This window comes from Channa argus, unplaced genomic scaffold (genome assembly GCF_033026475.1).
Source record: "Channa argus isolate prfri unplaced genomic scaffold, Channa argus male v1.0 Contig022, whole genome shotgun sequence".
Lineage (NCBI taxonomy): Eukaryota > Metazoa > Chordata > Actinopteri > Anabantiformes > Channidae > Channa > Channa argus.
In genome coordinates, this window is record NW_027125241.1 from 59,867 (window position 1) to 73,749 (window position 13,883).

Sequence of the window (13,883 nt, forward strand, 5' to 3'; positions counted from 1 at the left end):
TACCTTCTCTCCATCTCTTCAGTAGACGTGAGGGCTGGGCAGCCTCCGAAACTGTTTTACAACAAAACATTCTGTCCCAAGTACTAACCTCATTAGTCTGAAGACAATTAATGAAGACTCAATTAAGGGCGTCAATGCTATTGCCTTTGTGAAATGCGAACAGATGTTTACATCTTTTCAATTTAGCATGCTTTTTCCCTCAGCCTCGGTAGTTCAGTGGTGATGAGGATAGATGTGATGAGGTGTTTACATTTTTTGTCAAGCCTGACACGAGGCAGGTCTATTGTAGAATGGCCAGCTTGGACATATGTGCAGTCCTCTACCTTCTAGAGAGAGCATTGGTAATGCAAAGGACAAAGGAATAAAGGCTTTAGGAGAACAAGTGTTTTTTTCCGTGAACTCTAGATGCTTAAAGCATATATAAAACCTAAAATTCAAGCCGAACTAAAGCGGACATCCAGGAATTGCGCTCCCCTGTCTAATACCCAAGATGTGTGCCAGTCAAGGAGCTTAGATTTCAACACCTGCAAATTTTCACACCACTAGAAGGGCATGAAACAGAACAAAGGAAAAAGGGAAGGTATGCTATAAAGATGTTTTAAGACATTTCTACCTTCTCTCCATCTGTTGAGTAGACGTGATGGGTGGACAGCTTCCGAAACAGTTTTACCTTTCAACAAAACATTCTGTCCCAAGTACAAATGTCATTAGTGCGACTGTCCAGTGTTGCAGTGGAACACAATGTGGGCATTGGTAGTTCAGTGGTGATGAGGTTAGTATGTGGTTTAGTATGTAGTAGTGATGGACCATCAAGAAAAAGATTCTGTCTACACGCGATGGTGTCTTCAATGGAACTCCTTTTTCCAATACGTGGGCATTGGTGGTTCAATGGTCGAATTCTCGCCTGCCACGCGGGAGAGCCGGGTTCGATTCCCGGCCAATGCAAGCGCCTCTTTAAAAGTCTCAGCTTGACTGACTGATATGCAGTAACAGAGGTCTCAGCCTTCTATTTATTCTCAGGACAATTAATGAAGACCCAATTAAGTGTGTCAATGCTATTGTCTTTATGAAATGCGAAAAGGTGTTTACAATTGTTTTTCAATTTAGCAGGCACATTCCCTCAGCCTCGTTGGCGCAGCCTCCGAAACTGTTTTACCATCCAACAAAACATTCTGTCCCAAGTACTAACCTCAATAGTCTGAAGACAATTAATGAAGACTCAATTAAGGGCGTCAATGCTATTGCCTTTGTGAAATGCGAAAAGATGTTTACATTTTTTCAATTTAGCATGCTTTTTCCCTCAGCCTCGGTAGTTCAGTGGTGATGAGGATAGATGTGATGAGGTGTTTACATTTTTTGTCAAGCCTGACACGAGGCAGGTCTATTGTAGAATGGCCAGCTTGGACATATGTGCAGTCCTCTACCTTCTAGAGAGAGCATTGGTAATGCAAAGGACAAAGGAATAAAGGCTTTAGGAGAACAAGTGTTTTTTTCCGTGAACTCTAGATGCTTAAAGCATATATAAAACCTAAAATTCAACCCAAACTAAAGCGGACATCCAGGAATTGCGCTCCCCTGTCTAATACCCAAGATGTGTGCCAGTCAAGGAGCTTAGATTTCAACACCTGCAAATTTTCACACCACTAGAAGGGCATGAAACAGAACAAAGGAAAAAGGGAAGGTATGCTATAAAGATGTTTTAAAACATTTCTACCTTCTCTCCATCTCTTGAGTAGACGTGATGGGTGGACAGCTTCCGAAACAGTTTTCCAACAAAACATTCTGTCCCAAGTACTAACTTCATTAGTGTGACTGTCCAGAGGTGCAGTGGAACACAATGTGGGCATTGGTAGTTCAGTGGTGATGAGGTTAGTGTGTGGTTTAGTACGTAGTACTGATGGACCATCAAAAAACATTCTGTCTACACGCGATGGCGTCTTCAATGGAACTCCTTTCTCCGGCACATGGGCATTGGTGGTTCAGTGGTCGAATTCTCGCCTCTGCATCTGCAAATTCTCACCCCACTAGAATGGCATGAAACACAACAAAGGGAAAAAGGAAGGTATGCTATAAAGATGATTTAAGACACTTCTACCTTCTCTCCATCTCTTGAGTAGACACGAGGGTTGGGCAGTTTCCGAAACTGTTTTACCTTTCAGCAAAACATTCTGTCCCAAGTACAAATGTCATTAGTGCGACTGTCCAGTGGTGCAGTGGAACACAATGTGGGCATTGGTAGTTCAGTGGTGATGAGGTTAGTATGTGGTTTAGTATGTAGTACTGATGGACCATCAAGAAAAAGATTCTGTCTACACGCGATGGCGTCTTCAATGGAACTCCTTTTTCCAACACGTGGGCATTGGTGGTTCAGTGGTCGAATTCTCGCCTGCCACGCGGGAGACCCGGGTTCGATTCCCGGCCAATGCAAGCACCTCTTTAAAAGTCTCACAACTCAAAATGAGCGCAGCTTGACTGACTGATATGCAGTAACAGAGGTCTCAGCCTTCTATTTATTCTCAGGACAATTAATGAAGACCCAATTAAGTGTGTCAATGCTATTGTCTTTATGAAATGCGAAAAGGTGTTTACAATTGTTTTTCAATTTAGCAGGCGCATTCCCTCAGCCTCGTTGGCGCAGTTGGCAGCGCGTCAGTCTCATAATCTGAAGGTCGTGAGTTCAAGCCTCACACGAGGCAGGTTTTTCGTAGAATGGACAGCTTCGACATATGTGCGGTCCTCTACCTTCCAGAGACAGCATTGGTAATCCAAAGGTCAAAGGAATAAAGTCTTCAGCACAACAAGTGTTCTTTCCGTGAACTCCAGCTCCCCTCTCTAGTACCGAGATTTGTGCCAGTCAAGGAGCTTAGACTTCAACACCTGCACATTTTCACACCACTAGAATGACATGAAACAGAACAAAGGAAAAAGGGAGGGTATGCTATAAAGATGTTTTGAGACAGTTCTACCTTCTCTCCATCTCTTGAGTAGACGTGAGGGCTGGGCAGCCTCCGAAACTGTTTTACCATCCAACAAAACATTCTGTCCCAAGTACTAACCTCAATAGTCTGAAGACAATTGATGAAGACTCAATGAGGGGGGGCAATGCTATTGCCTTTGTGAAATGCGAAAAGATGTTTACATTTTTTCAATTTAGCATGCTTTTTCCCTCAGCCTCGGTAGTTCAGTGGTGATGAGGATAGATGTGATGAGGTGTTTACATTTTTTGTCAAGCCTGACACGAGGCAGGTCTATTGTAGAATGGCCAGCTTGGACATATGTGCAGTCCTCTACCTTCTAGAGAGAGCATTGGTAATGCAAAGGACAAAGGAATAAAGGCTTTAGGAGAACAAGTGTTTTTTTCCGTGAACTCTAGATGCTTAAAGCATATATAAAACCTAAAATTCAACCCAAACTAAAGCGGACATCCAGGAATTGCGCTCCCCTGTCTAATACCCAAGATGTGTGCCAGTCAAGGAGCTTAGATTTCAACACCTGCAAATTTTCACACCACTAGAAGGGCATGAAACAGAACAAAGGAAAAAGGGAAGGTATGCTATAAAGATGTTTTAAAACATTTCTACCTTCTCTCCATCTCTTGAGTAGACGTGATGGGTGGACAGCTTCCGAAACAGTTTTCCAACAAAACATTCTGTCCCAAGTACTAACTTCATTAGTGTGACTGTCCAGAGGTGCAGTGGAACACAATGTGGGCATTGGTAGTTCAGTGGTGATGAGGTTAGTGTGTGGTTTAGTACGTAGTACTGATGGACCATCAAAAAACATTCTGTCTACACGCGATGGCGTCTTCAATGGAACTCCTTTTTACAACACGTGGGCATTGGTGGTTCAGTGGTCGAATTCTCGCCTGCCACGCGGGAGACCCGGGTTCGATTCCCGGCCAATGCAAGCGCCTCTTTAAAAGTCTCAGCTTGACAGACTGATATGCAGTAACAGAGGTCTCAGCCTTCTATTTATTCTCAGGACAATTAATGAAGACCCAATTAAGTGTGTCAATGCTATTGTCTTTATGAAATGCGAAAAGGTGTTTACAATTAACAGTTGGCAGCGCGTCAGTCTCATAATCTGAAGGTCGTGAGTTCAAGCCTCACACGAGGCAGGTTTTTTGTAGAATGGACAGCTTCGACATATGTGCGGTCCTCTACCTTCCAGAGACAGCATTGGTAATCCAAAGGTCAAAGGCATAAAGTCTTCAGCACAACAAGTGTTCTTTCCGTGAACTCCAGCTCCCCTCTCTAGTACCGAGATTTGTGCCAGTCAAAGAGCTTAGACTTCAACACCTGCACATTTTCACACCACTAGAATGACATGAAACAGAACAAAGGAAAAAGGGAGGGTATGCTATAAAGATGTTTTGAGACAGTTCTACCTTCTCTCCATCTCTTGAGTAGACGTGAGGGCTGGGCAGCCTCCGAAACTGTTTTACCATCCAACAAAACATTCTGTCCCAAGTACTAACCTCAATAGTCTGAAGACAATTAATGAAGACTCAATTAGGACAAAGGACAAAGGAATAAAGGCTTTAGGAGAACAAGTGTTTTTTTCCGTGAACTCTAGATGCTTAAAGCATATATAAAACCTAAAATTCAACCCAAACTAAAGCGGACATCCAGGAATTGCGCTCCCCTGTCTAATACCCAAGATGTGTGCCAGTCAAGGAGCTTAGATTTCAACACCTGCAAATTTTCACACCACTAGAAGGGCATGAAACAGAACAAAGGAAAAAGGGAAGGTATGCTATAAAGATGTTTTAAAACATTTCTACCTTCTCTCCATCTCTTGAGTAGACGTGATGGGTGGACAGCTTCCGAAACAGTTTTCCAACAAAACATTCTGTCCCAAGTACTAACTTCATTAGTGTGACTGTCCAGAGGTGCAGTGGAACACAATGTGGGCATTGGTAGTTCAGTGGTGATGAGGTTAGTGTGTGGTTTAGTACGTAGTACTGATGGACCATCAAAAAACATTCTGTCTACACGCGATGGCGTCTTCAATGGAACTCCTTTCTCCGGCACATGGGCATTGGTGGTTCAGTGGTCGAATTCTCGCCTCTGCATCTGCAAATTCTCACCCCACTAGAATGGCATGAAACACAACAAAGGGAAAAAGGAAGGTATGCTATAAAGATGATTTAAGACACTTCTACCTTCTCTCCATCTCTTGAGTAGACACGAGGGTTGGGCAGTTTCCGAAACTGTTTTACCTTTCAGCAAAACATTCTGTCCCAAGTACAAATGTCATTAGTGCGACTGTCCAGTGGTGCAGTGGAACACAATGTGGGCATTGGTAGTTCAGTGGTGATGAGGTTAGTATGTGGTTTAGTATGTAGTACTGATGGACCATCAAGAAAAAGATTCTGTCTACACGCGATGGCGTCTTCAATGGAACTCCTTTTTCCAACACGTGGGCATTGGTGGTTCAGTGGTCGAATTCTCGCCCCTCTAGTACCGAGATTTGTGCCAGTCAAGGAGCTTAGACTTCAACACCTGCACATTTTCACACCACTAGAATGACATGAAACAGAACAAAGGAAAAAGGGAGGGTATGCTATAAAGATGTTTTGAGACAGTTCTACCTTCTCTCCATCTCTTGAGTAGACGTGAGGGCTGGGCAGCCTCCGAAACTGTTTTACAACAAAACATTCTGTCCCAAGTACTAACCTCATTAGTCTGAAGACAATTAATGAAGACTCAATTAAGGGCGTCAATGCTATTGCCTTTGTGAAATGCGAACAGATGTTTACATCTTTTCAATTTAGCATGCTTTTTCCCTCAGCCTCGGTAGTTCAGTGGTGATGAGGATAGATGTGATGAGGTGTTTACATTTTTTGTCAAGCCTGACACGAGGCAGGTCTATTGTAGAATGGCCAGCTTGGACATATGTGCAGTCCTCTACCTTCTAGAGAGAGCATTGGTAATGCAAAGGACAAAGGAATAAAGGCTTTAGGAGAACAAGTGTTTTTTTCCGTGAACTCTAGATGCTTAAAGCATATATAAAACCTAAAATTCAAGCCGAACTAAAGCGGACATCCAGGAATTGCGCTCCCCTGTCTAATACCCAAGATGTGTGCCAGTCAAGGAGCTTAGATTTCAACACCTGCAAATTTTCACACCACTAGAAGGGCATGAAACAGAACAAAGGAAAAAGGGAAGGTATGCTATAAAGATGTTTTAAGACATTTCTACCTTCTCTCCATCTGTTGAGTAGACGTGATGGGTGGACAGCTTCCGAAACAGTTTTACCTTTCAACAAAACATTCTGTCCCAAGTACAAATGTCATTAGTGCGACTGTCCAGTGTTGCAGTGGAACACAATGTGGGCATTGGTAGTTCAGTGGTGATGAGGTTAGTATGTGGTTTAGTATGTAGTACTGATGGACCATCAAGAAAAAGATTCTGTCTACACGCGATGGTGTCTTCAATGGAACTCCTTTTTCCAATACGTGGGCATTGGTGGTTCAATGGTCGAATTCTCGCCTGCCACGCGGGAGAGCCGGGTTCGATTCCCGGCCAATGCAAGCGCCTCTTTAAAAGTCTCAGCTTGACTGACTGATATGCAGTAACAGAGGTCTCAGCCTTCTATTTATTCTCAGGACAATTAATGAAGACCCAATTAAGTGTGTCAATGCTATTGTCTTTATGAAATGCGAAAAGGTGTTTACAATTGTTTTTCAATTTAGCAGGCACATTCCCTCAGCCTCGTTGGCGCAGCCTCCGAAACTGTTTTACCATCCAACAAAACATTCTGTCCCAAGTACTAACCTCAATAGTCTGAAGACAATTAATGAAGACTCAATTAAGGGCGTCAATGCTATTGCCTTTGTGAAATGCGAAAAGATGTTTACATTTTTTCAATTTAGCATGCTTTTTCCCTCAGCCTCGGTAGTTCAGTGGTGATGAGGATAGATGTGATGAGGTGTTTACATTTTTTGTCAAGCCTGACACGAGGCAGGTCTATTGTAGAATGGCCAGCTTGGACATATGTGCAGTCCTCTACCTTCTAGAGAGAGCATTGGTAATGCAAAGGACAAAGGAATAAAGGCTTTAGGAGAACAAGTGTTTTTTTCCGTGAACTCTAGATGCTTAAAGCATATATAAAACCTAAAATTCAACCCAAACTAAAGCGGACATCCAGGAATTGCGCTCCCCTGTCTAATACCCAAGATGTGTGCCAGTCAAGGAGCTTAGATTTCAACACCTGCAAATTTTCACACCACTAGAAGGGCATGAAACAGAACAAAGGAAAAAGGGAAGGTATGCTATAAAGATGTTTTAAAACATTTCTACCTTCTCTCCATCTCTTGAGTAGACGTGATGGGTGGACAGCTTCCGAAACAGTTTTCCAACAAAACATTCTGTCCCAAGTACTAACTTCATTAGTGTGACTGTCCAGAGGTGCAGTGGAACACAATGTGGGCATTGGTAGTTCAGTGGTGATGAGGTTAGTGTGTGGTTTAGTACGTAGTACTGATGGACCATCAAAAAACATTCTGTCTACACGCGATGGCGTCTTCAATGGAACTCCTTTCTCCGGCACATGGGCATTGGTGGTTCAGTGGTCGAATTCTCGCCTCTGCATCTGCAAATTCTCACCCCACTAGAATGGCATGAAACACAACAAAGGGAAAAAGGAAGGTATGCTATAAAGATGATTTAAGACACTTCTACCTTCTCTCCATCTCTTGAGTAGACACGAGGGTTGGGCAGTTTCCGAAACTGTTTTACCTTTCAGCAAAACATTCTGTCCCAAGTACAAATGTCATTAGTGCGACTGTCCAGTGGTGCAGTGGAACACAATGTGGGCATTGGTAGCTCAGTGGTGATGAGGTTAGTATGTGGTTTAGTATGTAGTACTGATGGACCATCAAGAAAAAGATTCTGTCTACACGCGATGGCGTCTTCAATGGAACTCCTTTTTACAACACGTGGGCATTGGTGGTTCAGTGGTCGAATTCTCGCCTGCCACGCGGGAGACCTGGGTTCGATTCCCGGCCAATGCAAGCGCCTCTTTAAAAGTCTCAGCTTGACCGACTGATATGCAGTAACAGAGGTCTCAGCCTTCTATTTATTCTCAGGACAATTAATGAAGACCCAATTAAGTGTGTCAATGCTATTGTCTTTATGAAATGCGAAAAGGTGTTTACAATTAACAGTTGGCAGCGCGTCAGTCTCATAATCTGAAGGTCGTGAGTTCAAGCCTCACACGAGGCAGGTTTTTTGTAGAATGGACAGCTTCGACATATGTGCGGTCCTCTACCTTCCAGAGACAGCATTGGTAATCCAAAGGTCAAAGGCATAAAGTCTTCAGCACAACAAGTGTTCTTTCCGTGAACTCCAGCTCCCCTCTCTAGTACCGAGATTTGTGCCAGTCAAGGAGCTTAGACTTCAACACCTGCAAATTTTCACACCACTAGAATGACATGAAACAGAACAAAGGAAAAAGGGAGGGTATGCTATAAAGATGTTTTGAGACAGTTCTACCTTCTCTCCATCTCTGGAGTAGATTTGAGGGCTGGGCAGCCTCCGAAACTGTTTTACAACAAAACATTCTGTCCCAAGTACTAACCTCATTAGTCTGAAGACAATTAATGAAGACTCAATTAAGGGCGTCAATGCTATTGCCTTTGTGAAATGCGAAAAGATGTTTACATTTTTTCAATTTAGCATGCTTTTTCCCTCAGCCTCGGTAGTTCAGTGGTGATGAGGATAGATGTGATGAGGTGTTTACATTTTTTGTCAAGCCTGACACGAGGCAGGTCTATTGTAGAATGGCCAGCTTGGACATATGTGCAGTCCTCTACCTTCTAGAGAGAGCATTGGTAATGCAAAGGACAAAGGAATAAAGGCTTTAGGAGAACAAGTGTTTTTTTCCGTGAACTCTAGATGCTTAAAGCATATATAAAACCTAAAATTCAACCCAAACTAAAGCGGACATCCAGGAATTGCGCTCCCCTGTCTAATACCCAAGATGTGTGCCAGTCAAGGAGCTTAGATTTCAACACCTGCAAATTTTCACACCACTAGAAGGGCATGAAACAGAACAAAGGAAAAAGGGAAGGTATGCTATAAAGATGTTTTAAAACATTTCTACCTTCTCTCCATCTCTTGAGTAGACGTGATGGGTGGACAGCTTCCGAAACAGTTTTCCAACAAAACATTCTGTCCCAAGTACTAACTTCATTAGTGTGACTGTCCAGAGGTGCAGTGGAACACAATGTGGGCATTGGTAGTTCAGTGGTGATGAGGTTAGTGTGTGGTTTAGTACGTAGTACTGATGGACCATCAAAAAACATTCTGTCTACACGCGATGGCGTCTTCAATGGAACTCCTTTCTCCGGCACATGGGCATTGGTGGTTCAGTGGTCGAATTCTCGCCTCTGCATCTGCAAATTCTCACCCCACTAGAATGGCATGAAACACAACAAAGGGAAAAAGGAAGGTATGCTATAAAGATGATTTAAGACACTTCTACCTTCTCTCCATCTCTTGAGTAGACACGAGGGTTGGGCAGTTTCCGAAACTGTTTTACCTTTCAGCAAAACATTCTGTCCCAAGTACAAATATCATTAGTGCGACTGTCCAGTGGTGCAGTGGAACACAATGTGGGCATTGGTAGTTCAGTGGTGATGAGGTTAGTATGTGGTTTAGGCTGCAAGCGCCTCTTTAAAAGTCTCAGCTTGACTGACTGATATGCAGTAACAGAGGTCTCAGCCTTCTATTTATTCTCAGGACAATTAATGAAGACCCAATTAAGTGTGTCAATGCTATTGTCTTTATGAAATGCGAAAAGGTGTTTACAATTGTTTTTCAATTTAGCAGGAGCATTCCCTCAGCCTCGTTGGCGCGTCAGTCTCATAATCTGAAGGTCGTGAGTTCAAGCCTCACACGAGGCAGGTTTTTCGTAGAATGGACAGCTTCGACATATGTGCGGTCCTCTACCTTCCAGAGACAGCATTGGTAATCCAAAGGTCAAAGGAATAAAGTCTTCAGCACAACAAGTGTTCTTTCCGTGAACTCCAGCTCCCCTCTCTAGTACCGAGATTTGTGCCAGTCAAGGAGCTTAGACTTCAACACCTGCACATTTTCACACCACTAGAATGACATGAAACAGAACAAAGGAAAAAGGGAGGGTATGCTATAAAGATGTTTTGAGACAGTTCTACCTTCTCTCCATCTCTTGAGTAGACGTGAGGGCTGGGCAGCCTCCGAAACTGTTTTACCATCCAACAAAACATCCTGTCCCAAGTACTAACCTCAATAGTCTGAAGACAATTAATGAAGACTCAATTAAGGGCGTCAATGCTATTGCCTTTGTGAAATGCGAAAAGATGTTTACATTTTTTCAATTTAGCATGCTTTTTCCCTCAGCCTCGGTAGTTCAGTGGTGATGAGGATAGATGTGATGAGGTGTTTACATTTTTTGTCAAGCCTGACACGAGGCAGGTCTATTGTAGAATGGCCAGCTTGGACATATGTGCAGTCCTCTACCTTCTAGAGAGAGCATTGGTAATGCAAAGGACAAAGGAATAAAGGCTTTAGGAGAACAAGTGTTTTTTTCCGTGAACTCTAGATGCTTAAAGCATATATAAAACCTAAAATTCAACCCAAACTAAAGCGGACATCCAGGAATTGCGCTCCCCTGTCTAATACCCAAGATGTGTGCCAGTCAAGGAGCTTAGATTTCAACACCTGCAAATTTTCACACCACTAGAAGGGCATGAAACAGAACAAAGGAAAAAGGGAAGGTATGCTATAAAGATGTTTTAAAACATTTCTACCTTCTCTCCATCTCTTGAGTAGACGTGATGGGTGGACAGCTTCCGAAACAGTTTTCCAACAAAACATTCTGTCCCAAGTACTAACTTCATTAGTGTGACTGTCCAGAGGTGCAGTGGAACACAATGTGGGCATTGGTAGTTCAGTGGTGATGAGGTTAGTGTGTGGTTTAGTACGTAGTACTGATGGACCATCAAAAAACATTCTGTCTACACGCGATGGCGTCTTCAATGGAACTCCTTTCTCCGGCACATGGGCATTGGTGGTTCAGTGGTCGAATTCTCGCCTCTGCATCTGCAAATTCTCACCCCACTAGAATGGCATGAAACACAACAACGGGAAAAAGGAAGGTATGCTATAAAGATGATTTAAGACACTTCTACCTTCTCTCCATCTCTTGAGTAGACACGAGGGTTGGGCAGTTTCCGAAACTGTTTTACCTTTCAGCAAAACATTCTGTCCCAAGTACAAATGTCATTAGTGCGACTGTCCAGTGGTGCAGTGGAACACAATGTGGGCATTGGTAGTTCAGTGGTGATGTGGTTAGTATGTGGTTTAGTATGTAGTACTGATGGACCATCAAGAAAAAGATTCTGTCTACACGCGATGGCATCTTCAATGGAACTCCTTTTTCCAACACGTGGGCATTGGTGGTTCAGTGGTCGAATTCTTGCCTGCCACGCGGGAGACCCGGGTTCGATTCCCGGCCAATGCAAGCACCTCTTTAAAAGTCTCACAACTCAAAATGAGCGCAGCTTGATTGACTGATATGCAGTAACAGAGGTCTCAGCCTTCTATTTATTCTCAGGACAATTAATGAAGACCCAATTAAGTGTGTCAATGCTATTGTCTTTATGAAATGCGAAAAGGTGTTTACAATTGTTTTTCAATTTAGCAGGCGCATTCCCTCAGCCTCGTTGGCGCAGTTGGCAGCGCGTCAGTCTCATAATCTGAAGGTCGTGAGTTCAAGCCTCACACGAGGCAGGTTTTTCGTAGAATGGACAGCTTCGACATATGTGCGGTCCTCTACCTTCCAGAGACAGCATTGGTAATCCAAAGGTCAAAGGAATAAAGTCTTCAGCAAAACAAGTGTTCTTTCCGTGAACTCCAGCTCCCCTCTCTAGTACCGAAATTTGTGCCAGTCAAGGAGCTTAGACTTCAACACCTGCACATTTTCACACCACTACAATGACATGAAACAGAACAAAGGAAAAAGGGAGGGTATGCTATAAAGATGTTTTGAGACAGTTCTACCTTCTCTCCATCTCTTCAGTAGACGTGAGGGCTGGGCAGCCTCCGAAACTGTTTTACAACAAAACATTCTGTCCCAAGTACTAACCTCATTAGTCTGAAGACAATTAATGAAGACTCAATTAAGGGCGTCAATGCTATTGCCTTTGTGAAATGCGAACAGATGTTTACATCTTTTCAATTTAGCATGCTTTTTCCCTCAGCCTCGGTAGTTCAGTGGTGATGAGGATAGATGTGATGAGGTGTTTACATTTTTTGTCAAGCCTGACACGAGGCAGGTCTATTGTAGAATGGCCAGCTTGGACATATGTGCAGTCCTCTACCTTCTAGAGAGAGCATTGGTAATGCAAAGGACAAAGGAATAAAGGCTTTAGGAGAACAAGTGTTTTTTTCCGTGAACTCTAGATGCTTAAAGCATATATAAAACCTAAAATTCAAGCCGAACTAAAGCGGACATCCAGGAATTGCGCTCCCCTGTCTAATACCCAAGATGTGTGCCAGTCAAGGAGCTTAGATTTCAACACCTGCAAATTTTCACACCACTAGAAGGGCATGAAACAGAACAAAGGAAAAAGGGAAGGTATGCTATAAAGATGTTTTAAGACATTTCTACCTTCTCTCCATCTGTTGAGTAGACGTGATGGGTGGACAGCTTCCGAAACAGTTTTACCTTTCAACAAAACATTCTGTCCCAAGTACAAATGTCATTAGTGCGACTGTCCAGTGTTGCAGTGGAACACAATGTGGGCATTGGTAGTTCAGTGGTGATGAGGTTAGTATGTGGTTTAGTATGTAGTAGTGATGGACCATCAAGAAAAAGATTCTGTCTACACGCGATGGTGTCTTCAATGGAACTCCTTTTTCCAATACGTGGGCATTGGTGGTTCAATGGTCGAATTCTCGCCTGCCACGCGGGAGAGCCGGGTTCGATTCCCGGCCAATGCAAGCGCCTCTTTAAAAGTCTCAGCTTGACTGACTGATATGCAGTAACAGAGGTCTCAGCCTTCTATTTATTCTCAGGACAATTAATGAAGACCCAATTAAGTGTGTCAATGCTATTGTCTTTATGAAATGCGAAAAGGTGTTTACAATTGTTTTTCAATTTAGCAGGCACATTCCCTCAGCCTCGTTGGCGCAGCCTCCGAAACTGTTTTACCATCCAACAAAACATTCTGTCCCAAGTACTAACCTCAATAGTCTGAAGACAATTAATGAAGACTCAATTAAGGGCGTCAATGCTATTGCCTTTGTGAAATGCGAAAAGATGTTTACATTTTTTCAATTTAGCATGCTTTTTCCCTCAGCCTCGGTAGTTCAGTGGTGATGAGGATAGATGTGATGAGGTGTTTACATTTTTTGTCAAGCCTGACACGAGGCAGGTCTATTGTAGAATGGCCAGCTTGGACATATGTGCAGTCCTCTACCTTCTAGAGAGAGCATTGGTAATGCAAAGGACAAAGGAATAAAGGCTTTAGGAGAACAAGTGTTTTTTTCCGTGAACTCTAGATGCTTAAAGCATATATAAAACCTAAAATTCAACCCAAACTAAAGCGGACATCCAGGAATTGCGCTCCCCTGTCTAATACCCAAGATGTGTGCCAGTCAAGGAGCTTAGATTTCAACACCTGCAAATTTTCACACCACTAGAAGGGCATGAAACAGAACAAAGGAAAAAGGGAAGGTATGCTATAAAGATGTTTTAAAACATTTCTACCTTCTCTCCATCTCTTGAGTAGACGTGATGGGTGGACAGCTTCCGAAACAGTTTTCCAACAAAACATTCTGTCCCAAGTACTAACTTCATTAGTGTGACTGTCCAGAGGTGCAGTGGAACACAAT

The 13,883-nt window shown here is 43.1% G+C and overlaps 6 non-coding genes across 6 annotated transcripts; all 6 read left to right on the forward strand.

The window, feature by feature from the left end:
• The first annotated feature begins 2,356 nt into the window (after positions 1–2,356).
• Positions 2,357–2,427, forward strand: trnag-gcc (transfer RNA glycine (anticodon GCC)). Its single transcript has one exon. It is a non-coding gene; the product is annotated as a tRNA-Gly (tRNA).
• A 196-nt stretch (positions 2,428–2,623) lies between these two features.
• Positions 2,624–2,696, forward strand: trnam-cau (transfer RNA methionine (anticodon CAU)). Its single transcript has one exon. It is a non-coding gene; the product is annotated as a tRNA-Met (tRNA).
• Positions 2,697–3,835: 1,139 nt separating this feature from the next.
• On the forward strand, positions 3,836–3,906 carry trnag-gcc (transfer RNA glycine (anticodon GCC)). The gene has a single exon. It is a non-coding gene; the product is annotated as a tRNA-Gly (tRNA).
• Positions 3,907–7,946: 4,040 nt separating this feature from the next.
• On the forward strand, positions 7,947–8,017 carry trnag-gcc (transfer RNA glycine (anticodon GCC)). Its single transcript has one exon. It is a non-coding gene; the product is annotated as a tRNA-Gly (tRNA).
• Positions 8,018–11,437: 3,420 nt separating this feature from the next.
• trnag-gcc (transfer RNA glycine (anticodon GCC)) lies at positions 11,438–11,508 on the forward strand. The gene has a single exon. It is a non-coding gene; the product is annotated as a tRNA-Gly (tRNA).
• Positions 11,509–11,704: 196 nt separating this feature from the next.
• On the forward strand, positions 11,705–11,777 carry trnam-cau (transfer RNA methionine (anticodon CAU)). The gene has a single exon. It is a non-coding gene; the product is annotated as a tRNA-Met (tRNA).
• Positions 11,778–13,883: the final 2,106 nt, after the last annotated feature.